The sequence below is a fragment of the Spermophilus citellus genome (genome assembly GCF_964194105.1).
Source record: "Spermophilus citellus genome assembly, chromosome: 3".
In the NCBI taxonomy this organism is placed as follows: Eukaryota; Metazoa; Chordata; class Mammalia; order Rodentia; family Sciuridae; genus Spermophilus; species Spermophilus citellus.
Window position 1 is genome coordinate 46,603,235 of NC_138184.1, and position 12,052 is coordinate 46,615,286.

The 12,052-nt window shown below is 37.4% G+C and overlaps 1 long non-coding RNA gene across 1 annotated transcript in view; it reads left to right on the forward strand.

Moving 5' to 3' along the window:
* Positions 1-12,052, forward strand: part of LOC308643846 — a 37,422-nt gene that overhangs the window by 22,255 nt on the left and 3,115 nt on the right. The window lies entirely within an intron of this gene.

Genomic DNA, 12,052 nt, shown 5'->3' on the forward strand with positions numbered 1-12,052 from the left:
TTACAGTTTGTGCACATTTCCTTAGCCACAGAGAGACCTTTAAAAGGTATAAATTGGAGTCTCTAAGGTTAGAAAACAAGACTAATTATCCTAAAAGGCAGGAGAGGGACTATGGGATTTAAAAATTAAAATGCCAGAAAATATACTCCAAACAGAGGAGCTAAAAATGAGTGTAGTAATTTCCTCCAGAAGGGAATGTGACGCCTGGGCAAAATTCCATTGTTTATTTTGCATAGTCTTAACCCAAGCTATACAAAAGCAGAGAGCAGGGGCAGGGTGTGCCTTCCTGCCTTGGGAGGGTATGGGGTTCCCCATGTGAGGCCTCCCCATGTGAGGCCTCTGGATATCTCAGGATTAACCTGGAATCCTCAGAGCAACTTGTCCAAAACACTAATTGTATTTGTGTCTCTGTCTTTGCTTGGTGGCTTAGTCAGCTTTCTGACTCATTATCATTTTAGGGATTTTTTTTTAAGTGTAAGTAAGCTAAGACTTTAGTTTTTGTTTTGTTCTGATTTAATTTTCTTCTATAAGAAATCTTCCATATAGCTTTGAAGGCATTTAATATATTCTTTATCTTTAATAATATATTTATTAACTTTGACATGGGAATATTGTCTCTTCTCACTTCACTCATCAGATGGTTGAAATGAAAGCAAGGGTCTTGGAATATCTTGAGCTCTGTCTTCTGGGGCCAGTTATTTTCCTCAGATGGAGCATCCTTTTGACTCAGCAAAGAAAAAAAAAAATCAAAGCAGAGGCTGGGGTTGTGGTTCAGAGGTAAAGCACTTGCCTGGCACATGTGAGGCCCTGGGTTCAATTCTCAGCACCACATAAAAAAAAAAAAAAAAAAAAAAAAAAAAAAAAAAAAAAAAAAAAAAACCAGATCTCATGTATCAGGAGAAGTAGGGTTTTACATCTCAGTGATGGAATGTGATAAGGTGAGATGGGCCAAATGTGAACTGTAGAATTTGGATGGTGGGTGTATGGTGTTAACTGTAAACCTAGAGTCTAAATCATTGATTTGCTGATATCACTTGGTTTTATTAAGAGAAAACAAGCCTTAGTTAGGCAGGTAACTTTTAGAAAAGCATTCTCACATTTTATGGAAGCAGGAGACAGGCTCCTTTTCATTTTGCAGAATTTTCTATATGAAAATATTCTGAGTCTATTCACCTGTTTCCACAAAAAGTTGTAGTACTTCTCTCAAAAAGATCTGGTCAATATAGTCAACATTTTGTTGACTTGTTTGTTTTTAATTATATGAGTAGTATACAAATACATTAATGCTGAAAAAGTGAACACATTACAGGTAAAAGTTCCTTTTGAGGCTTTTCTGCTCAAATCCTCAGTCTCTCCCTTTCGATATAACTACTTTTCTAGTCTGATATGCATGCTTCCAAATCTTTCTCTTATGGATTTTTATGCTTGTATATGTACCCACATAAAATACGCGGTATTGTTTTGTAGTTCTATTACTTTGTTGATTTTTTATCAATGGTTTTATGGCACATTTATTATCTATAATACCTCCTTCCTCAACAATTAATCTTAGAGATTTTTTTCCTAAGCTCCTCATAGATCTACCTTATTGGAAAAAACAAAACAAAAACAAATCTTCTGGCTTGTAGTGGGCCAGATTGCTATTCCATACTGTTTTTAGATTTCTCTAACGATAGACATTAAGGTTGTTTCTGTTGTTAAAAATAATGTTGTTGGGGCTGGGGTTGTGGCTCAGTGGTAGAGAGCTTGCCTAGTATGTGCAAGGCACTGGGTTCAATTCTCAGCACCACGTATATATAAATGAGTAAAATAAAGATCCATCAACATATAAAAAAATAATGTTGTCATTAAACATAATGTTACTGGGGACTGGGTTGTGGCTCAGTGGTAAAGCACTTGCCTTGCATGCATGAGGACTTGAGTTTTATCCTCAGCACCACATAAAAACAAATAAATAAAAAATAAATGTATTGTGTCCTTCTACAACTAAATAATAATGATGATGATGATGATGATGATGATGATGTTACTGCATGAGCTGAATATTTGTCCCCTTGACCCACCAAGATGATGGTAATAGGAGGAGGGGCCTTTGAGAAGTGATCCAGTATTGAGAGCAAAGTCCTTGAGAATGGAATTAGTGCCCTTATAAGAGAGGATTGAGGGATGAGGGTATAGTTCAGTGGTGTGTGCTTAGCATGCAGGGGGCCCTCAAGTCAATCCCCAGCACTGAAATTGGAAAGGGACTGTAGATAGATTGTGGTTTAGTAGTTTTGTTTTTCTTTATGGCTCTCACAAGGGAATAAGAAGTTAAGAATTTCGAAACTACTTCAGGTTCAGACTAGCCTGGGTCCAATCAGGAGGCAGTAATTTGGACAGGGAAAGTTTAATATAAGGTCTTATAAGCTATAACAAGAGACTGGAGAAATGAGGAATTGATTAGAAAGAAGTAGAAGGAATGCTCAAGAATATAAGAATAGGGCTGGGGATGTGGCTCAAGCGGTAGCGTGCTTGCCTGGCATGCGTGCGGTCCGGGTTCGATCCTCAGCACCACATACAAACAAAGATGTTGTGCAAATAGAAGGAGCAACCACTGCCTAGGGTTGAGAAAAACATCCTAAGGAAGAGCCCCTCTACTAGGGCAAGGATCCAGACCCTGTTGTAGAGGGTACAGCCATGCCTCCCAAGTGGCAGAGAAGCTGCTGTGGCACTGTACTTTCAGAGCTTGCTAGAAATCCAGCTGCCATGGTGCTAGGAAAGCTGATCATACCTCTCACTAGAGGCGCTCTGCTATGAAGCTGCCCAAGTTGGGAAGAGGGAGAAACTGTTGGCCACTGGCACTTCTGGCTCCTGGGCACCCGAGGAACCAGCTACTACGAGAACATGGTGTCAGGAAAGCTGCCCATGCTGCAGGAGCTGGGTGTCGGACAAACAGCCCACACTGCAGGAGACTGCTATACTTAGGAACACACTAAACTGTTTTCTTCCTTTCTCTGCAATGTCTCTCCATCACCCTCTACTGACAAAGTTTAGTATAGTGCTAGCTGAGAAAGGAAAATGTCTAAATGGACCAGTTTCATCTTTTCATATCAGATAGTGGATGAATTTGGCCTTAAAAGGCAACAAATTGATAACTAGAAATAAACTCTTCACCTTTGGCTACTCACCTTCCATGTGCTACTTTTTTTTCTTTTTTTAATTTTTTATTTGCTCTTTTTAGTTACACATAGCTGGGGCTGTAAATATATCATGCATATGTGGAGTATGTGGAGTATAACTTCCCATTTTTGTGGTTGTACATGACGTGGAGTTAGAATGGTTGTGTGTTCACATAAGACATCGAAAAGTTATGTCAGATTCCCCTCCCTTCCCTTCATTCCCTTTTGTCTAATCCAGTAAACTCCTATTCCCCACCCCACTACACACACCTATTGTGAGTTAGCATCTGCATATCAGAGAGAACATTTGGCCTTTGGTTTTTTGCATTGGCTTATTTCACTTAGCATGATAGTCTCCAGTTCCATCCATTTAAAGGCAAATGCCATAATTTCGTTTTTCTTTTTGGTTGAATAATATTCCATTATGTATATGTACCACATTTTCTTTATCCATTCATCTGTTGAAGGGTACCTAGTTTGGTTCCATAGCTTAGCTATTATGAATTGAGCTGCTATAAACATTGGTGTGTCCACTTCACTTTAGTATGCTGATTTTAAGTCCTTTGGGTATATGCTGAGGAGTAGGATAACTGGGTCAAATGGTGGTTCCATTCCAAGTTTTCTGAGGAATCTCCATACTGCTTTCCAGATTGGTTGTACCAACTTGCATTGTTAGCAGCAATGTATGAGTGTACCTTTTCCCCCACATACTCACCAACATTTATTATTACTTATGTTCTTAATAATTGCCATTCTGACTGCAGTGAGATGGAATTTTAGTGTAGTTTTAATTTGCATTTCTGTAATTGCTGGAGATGTTGAACATTTTTCGTATATTTATTGATTAATCTATTTCTTCTTTTGTGAAGTATCTGTTCAGTTCTTTTGCCCATTTATTGATTGGGTTTTTTGGAGATGTTTTTGGTGTTAAATTTTTTGAGTTGTTTATATTTCCTGGAAATTAACGCTCTATCTGAGGTGTAGGTGGCAAAGATTTTCTCTCATTCTGTAGCCATGTATTCCCTTTTACACACATCTGAAGTCTTATGCAACAAAATATCTTTATGATTCCACCTAACAAAATATAGTTGTTCATCTTAGAAATAAAGAGGTTGATAAAATAAAGACATTGTATCAATTGCTGGCTATATTAATTATCCCTATATTAAGTCATGATCTCACTGAATATTCTGTTATCTAAGACTAAACTATTAACATTAACTTCAGCAATTTATATATAAAATAAAATGGCAAGAAAGAGAAAGGGGAAAATGGCCAACATAGACAAATAATCATATACATATAACAGGCTAATAGAATGTTTCTTTAATTGATCATAAGACATAATTGTTATCCATGACTTCCTTATTCTACTACCCATTCAGCATTTCCCTTACCCTCAACCAGAACTTGGTTGGGATTTTTCACCTGGTGACACTTCCAAACTTTAATTTCCCAAGTTCTGAGTACTTGATGGTCCTGCCTTTTTTCGTTGCTTTATTTTTTCATTATTCTTCGCTAGAGTCATGGCAATATTAAAAGGTGACATGGAGAATCACTGGGTTCTACAGAGTATCTTTCTTGCCCCAATTGTGGAGCAACAACCCATTTCCCCCTTTTTAACAGGAATCAGTCATTTCCCTCAGTAGAGAAATGCTTTTTAGTGGTATAAAATGGCCACATGGAAATCTCATCTTTCAATTCAATGGAAACAGTATTGGGTTTCCTTGGAGATTCAGACCTTCAAGCTGGCTGAATTCAAAGTGGCTGGGAAGGGAGACAAAAACTCTGCAAGGGGGTTAATAGGTGGCATAGAGAAGCCAGTCCCATTTCTACCTGCTGATTTATGGATCTGTTTATTCCAGTTCAGGGAGAGGTAGCACCCCATAATAAATGCTTTCTAATTCAAAGTATATACTACTTCCATTCTTACAGAGTGTTGTTTTTCAAATGGTACCATACTGAGTCTTCATTAATGTATTACAATTTTCAATTAGACTAGCTGCCTTGGGGTGATAGAGTATGTCTTAAGACCAGTTAACTCCATAAGCATGAGTCTCCTGTTATATTTCCTTTGCTTTGAGATGAATTTTTGATTAGATGTAATAATTTGGAGAATGTCATGATGATATCAGTTGGATGAGGTATTCTGTGAGTCCACAGCAATATTGTGGGACAGAATATATTGTGAAAAAATACGAAAAAATAAGGTTTCTCCTTATGGAAGAAGGGAATGACAAATAAGGAGACAGGGAGGGCTGTTAGTGTTGGATTAGAATTGAACTTATCAGGATGAGCTGATGGTGTTAGATTAGAATTGAATTTGACAGTGTGAACTAATGGTTACATGTATATACACATATATACTCACATAGAGATAAATAAATTTAGGTGTATGTATATGTGTGTGTTAGTATAGATGCATGTATTTGCTAGCTCTGTCTGCTCAGTGTGCCTTCCTAGGACAACCCCCTATAGTAGTGAGCACACTGAGTACCCAGATCTTGGTTTCTAAATATGATATTCCAATAAAAGAACCAAATATTCTTGGAGAAATTGTTTATTCTGGAATTGGGACAGGGAAAATATAAGATGATCATGGGGCATCTTCTGTACCAGAAGGTAAGAATGCACTCAAAAAATGATAGAGGAGGGCTAGGGTTGTAGCTCAGTGGTAAAGGTTTGATCCTTAGCACCACATAAAAAGACAAATAAACAAAATAAATATATTGTATCCATCTACAATTAAAACAAAACAAAACAAAAAGCAAAAACAAACAAACAAAAAAAAGAGGCATGTAGAAAGGACACAAGACCATCTTGGAAGAATTACCAGTGACCAAAACTGAAACAATTTGAGCAATGAAATAAATAATAATGGTACTGGAATAAAACTCACAAAATTAAATGTTCATGAGTTCATACCAATGTAAAATAAATAGTTGAATAAATAAATTACTGGGACAGAAAGAACAGAAATATTCTCATTTCAGGATTCCAGTTAGTAACTTTAGAGGTGAGTAGAAAATTGCCATTAGAATACTATAGTAAAATTTTCTGCATACAAGATCCACATGTGGGTACTAAAGTTAGCAAGTAAAAGTCTGAGGAGAAACTGGTGATTTATACCATCTAAAGTATCTCATAGGGTTGGGAGGCATATGTTCGTTGGCTAGCATGTTCTAGATCCTGGTTCAATCCACAACACTGAAAAAATTGACCAAATAAAACCATCTCTAGGGCTGGGGATGTGGCTCAAGCGGTAGCGCGCTCGCCTGGCATGCGTGCGGCCCGGGTTCGATGCTCAGCACCACATACCAACAAAGATGTTGTGTCCGCCAAGAACTAAAAAATAAATATTAAAAAAAAATTCTCTCTCTCTCTCTCTCTCTCTCTCTCTCTCTCTCTCTCCTCTCTCATTCTCTCTTTAAAAAAAAACATCTCTACTGAAATATTTATTAATTACAAAAGGAAATAATAATTTTCCCAGTGGAGAAACCCAGCAGATATATCATCTTTACCAAGTGATTAGGAGTAATATAAGATATAGTGGCATCATGGACCCCCTGATATGATACAGAACAGCATTTCTCTGACATCTTTACCAAAATTGCATAATGTCAATCCAATCATGAAATAACTCCAGACAATCAAAATTAAGGGATACTTGTGAATATTCCTTCAAAAGTGGCAAGGTTTCCAGGTACGGTGCTGTACACCTATAATCCCAGAAGCTCAGGGGGCTGAAGCAAAAGGATCACAAGTTCAAAGCCAGCCTCAGCAACTTAGTGAGGCCCTAAGCAACATGAGACCCCATCTCAAAATGAAAAATAAGAAGGGCTGGGGATATGGCTCAGTGGTTAGGTGCCCATGGGTTCAATCCCTAGCCTCCCCCCTCAAAGTTTCAAGGTCATAAAAGAAAAAGATTGAGGAATTTTCATAGGTTAGAGGAAGCTAAGGTGACATGATGATTAAATGCAAAGTGGAATTCTAATGGATTCTAGGCTAGAAAAAAGGACTTTAGTGGATCCCTGATATTATGTGATGAAAATGGCACATTAAATGTGTGGTCTTCCTGTCAAAAACCCATAACCATTGTCTACTTGTGAGATAAAATGTCAAACAAATAACAGTTAAGGACTAACCCACAAAATACCTAACTAGTACTCCTCAAAACCATCAGGTCATCAGAAACAAGAAAAGTAGAACCTATCACAGCCAAGAAAAGCCCAAGTCTACATGATAACTAAATTTACTGTAGTATCCTGGATGGGATCTTGGAGCAGAAAATGGTATTAGGTAAAAAATTAAAAGAAACTAGAGTAAAATATGGGCTTTAGTTAATAATAATATATGAGAACTGAGGGTGTAGCTCTGTGGTAGAGCACTTGCCTAGCGTATGTGAGGCCTAAGTCTATCCCTACCACCATCAAAAATGGGGTGAATGTACCACATTAAAGATTTTAATAATAGGAGAAACTAGGTATGGGGTTTATGGAAATTATGTACTATCTTCTCAATTTTTCTATAAATCTGAAACTAAAATTTTAAAATTTATATTTTTAAGTGGGACATTAGTGGGAAGACTGGTTAAATTCCAATAGGTCTATAGATGACTCAGTATAATATTAAATTTCTGGTTTTGACAATTATGCTATGGTTATATGAGAAGTTAATATTAGAGAAAGCTGGATGGAGAGTATAGGGATACTCTTTGAACTATTTTTACAATAACTCTGTAAGTTGGAAATTATTTCAAAAACGTTTTATTCTAAATGAGCTTGAAATATTGCCATTTTTTTAAAAAAGAGGAACCCCAACCTCTGGCCCTGTATACCATTCCCAATGTTGACCTTGTGATGATGTATGCATACTTTTAAAAGTAAAAACTATGTCGAAAGTAGCCAATGTACATATGGCTTAATTTTCTGGAGAGCAGTTTGGAAGCCATGAACAAAGTTGGAAGCACAATCGAGGCAGTAAATGAGACCGCCTGGAGGATCCCTGGGAAACATTGTGAGACATTACATAATGGCAGCCAGCAATGATGGAAGAATTTATTTTAGGTTTCCAGTTTAAATATATCTATTTATGTACACTGGGAAAGGTCAATGGCAGTCATCATCTGAATGATTCCGTAAAAAGAGGGACCACTGTTCTGCACTCCCTTTCTTGGCTCCACCCCAGCCCCTGCACCCTTCAGTGCTAACCTGCAGGGGTTCCCACCTGCCTGCTCTGGGAAGCAGAGCTGCTTTCTCACCTCAATTCTCAGGGCAGCTCCTGCAAGAGGAGAGAGCCCAGAGTAGAAAGCCACCTGGCAGAGAAGCTTGGGGCCTCTTTAGGTTGTTCTATAGTGTGCTTTTGTCACTGGTATGAAGCTCACTTCTTGTGCTTGTGAACTTGGCTCAACACCTTGCTCTGTTTTTGCAATCTGTCACTCCTTGCTTCCATCATAGCAAAATTTAGCTTAGATTTTAAAATTTAGAATTGCCTGTGCAATGGCCTTGGATTAGAAGATAGATCAGTCAGTGTACACTTTGTACTTTCATAACTGGGGTGAGCTGGCCTGTCTCCTGCAGAAAAGGGACCCCCGAGAAGGTTCTGACCCTCCAGGCCTCTACCAACTACTCTAGGAGTGCAAATTATTTACCTGTAAATATTATTTTCTGCTGGAATTAATTCCTGGAGGAAGAGATTCCCGCATCTGTCAAATGAATAGGTGCATCAGCAGCCCCTGCTCCTAGCTGCCTGCCCAGAAATAGAGCTAGTCCCTGATAAAATGTTAGTAAACTGTGGGGCTAGAGTCTGAGCAAATACTTTGAAACTTTTTCTTCCTCTTGATTCTCTGTCTCTCTAAACCCTCCTTTTATGGTTCACTTTCTCTGGCTTCTCTTTTATATCCAAGTCTTTGAAACAAAATAGGAAAAGATTTGTGTTCATTATAAAGCACAGTCTTTAAACAGCTGTATGTCACTGAGCAAACCCCCAGAGCCTTAGATTTTTTTCCCCGTTAACTGGAGCTCCAAGTAGCTGCCTCCCGGGCTCACTGAGCCAGTGTAAGGGACTGCCCCAGAGCGTAAGCTCCCAGAGATCAAAAACATTATGATTTTGATCATGTTCTTTTTAGGTTCCTTGCACAGTGTCTGGCATACAGTAGATACTCAATAAATGTTTGCTAAATTAATACTTGAATATAAATGTTAGTCATTATGATTATGCATTTATATGTATCACAGGCCATATCGTAATGGCATTGGAGAAAAAAAGAATAATGTAATGTTAGAAGGTGAATGGAGAGCTAAAAATTATAGGCGTGAAAATTTGCAAAATTAAATAACCAAAAGTGGGCATAGATTGTTTATTCACTATGTCTCATTTAAGTGGCTCAAAAGAGCCCCTTTCCTCTTGACATATGTGACCTCCTCTGGGATCTTTGTTTTTGAATGTTGATTACTCAGTTTAAGTCTTTAACTTGCTAACATAGCATATCAATTTATTTAAGAATGATTTTAGAGGATCCAGGAAAAGGTGGTTTTATTTTAAAAGTTCAAACTGGAAAAAGGCATTTGGAGTAGACAGAAGAAAACTTTAATAAAACTATTACTCAGAGAGATAAAGGAAGGAATTACTTCCTTTAAGCAAGAACAGAAAGCCCAGCAAAAGGAACAGCCATAAAATAAGAAAGAACTTCTCTTGATACCTATGTTTATAGCAGCACAATTCACAATAGCCAAACTATGGAACCAGCCTGGGTGTCCATCAACAAATGAATGGATAAGGAAACTGTGGTATATATACATTATGTTTTTTTTATTTGGCCATCAAGAAAAATAAAAGTGTGTCATTTGCAGGAAAATTAATAGAACTAGAGACCATTATGTTAAGTGAAAAAATTCAAACTCAGAAAGTTAAGGGTTGCATGTTTTCTGTTACATGTGAAAGCTAGAGAGGAAAAAGGAAAAGCAAGCTGGGAGAGGATCTTCTGAAAATCAAAGGGAGATTGTAGAGGAAAGGGACCAAAGGGTTGGAGGTATGGAGGAAGGGGGGAAGTGTTGGATAATGATATTGGCCAAATTATATTGTTATATTGTGTATTGTGTACATGTAAGAATATGTAACAACAAATCCCATCAGTATATATAACTATAATGAACCAATAAAAAATTTTGGGAAAAAAGAAAGAACTGCTCTTGGATTTTAGAATTACAAAAATTGAGGTGGGTATGGTGGCACATGCCTGTAATCCCAACAATTCATGAGGCTGGGGCAGAAAGATTGCAAATTCAAGGCCAGCCTCAGCCATTTAAGCAAGACAATGTCACAAAAAAGAAAAAAAAAGGGGGGTGGTGGTGGCAGGGCTAGGACTGGGGATGTAACTCAGTGGTAGAGCACCCCTGGCAAAAAGAAAAAAGAAGAAAAAATATATAAAATTTGACATAAAATATCAGTTTTTGAAAATCGTCTTGAAGGAATATCCTAAATTGTGGAATGAAGTGATTAAGAGAAAGTAGTTGATAAAGATAAGAAAGTTGAAGATAAATTTTAGAATATATGTTATCCAGCTCAGGATTTCCAAAAAGAGAGGAAGCAGAGAAAAAAAAATTTTAAAAAATATAGTCATCCTGTATTATATTTCATTTTGCTTTTGTGTTTTTCATTATCCACAGTCAACTATAACCCATATAACATGTTATATGGGAAATTCTATAAATAAATAATAATACATTTTAAATTGCATACTTTTCAAAGTAGCCCAATGAAATGTTGAGTAATCCTCCTCTCTCTTGTTAGGGATGTAATTCATCCTTCACCCAGTATGTCCAGACTATATACATACACTCCTCTCCCATTTCAGTCATTTAGTAGCTATCTCAGTTATCAGATCTACTCTAATGGTGTGGCAGTGCTTGTGTTCAAGTAACCCTTACTCAGTAGTCTAATGCTAAGAACTCATGCCTATATCATTCACCTCATTTCATCTCCTCATGTAGGCATTGTATCATCTTGCATCATCAAAAGAAGGGTGAGTACAGAACAATGAGATATTTTGAGAGAGAGAGACCCCATTTACATAACTTTTATTGCAGTATATTGATGTAATTATTCTATTTTATTGTTGTTGTTAATCCCTTACTCTGCCTAATTTATAAATTAAACTTTATCATAGGTATTCATGTCTAGGAAGAAGATATCATATACAGGGTTTAGTAATATCTGGGATTTTAGGCATTCACTGGGAGTCTTGGAATGTATCCTTTGTGGATAAGGAAGACTATTGTGCTCAAAAAAATTTTTCTAGAACTTTAGTCTCTAAAGTGAAGGGCCACCAAAAATGAAGAAACTCATCCTTGTGAGGCTTCAAGACAACAGGGATAAAGACAGCAGCCTAAGCGCACGCGTGCACACACACACACACACACACACAGAGAGAGAGAGAGAGAGAGAGAGAGAGAGAGAGAGAGAAAGAATTTCAAATCATCTAAATGCAACAACCTTGGGAAATGAAAGATGGAGGAGCAATGACTTCAACATTCTTTTTTTTTTTTTTTAAAGAGAGAGTGATGGGGGGAGAGAGAGAGAGAGAGAGAGAGAGAGAGAGAGAGAGAGAGAGAGAGAATTTTTAATATTTTATTTTTTTAGTTCCCGGCGGACACAACATCTTTGTTTGTATGTGGTGCTGAGGATCGAACCCGGGTCGCACGCATGCCAGGCCAGTGCGCTACCACTTGAGCCACGTCCCCAGCCCCGACTTCAACATTCTTGTGGAAGATTTCTTTCAACATAAAACTCAGTATCTAGACAACTTAATGGTGATGTTTAAAAAAAAATTTATTCAACCCCCAGCGCTCCTCCCAAAAAAGATTTTTAGATTTGCAAATTACCATAAAATTTAT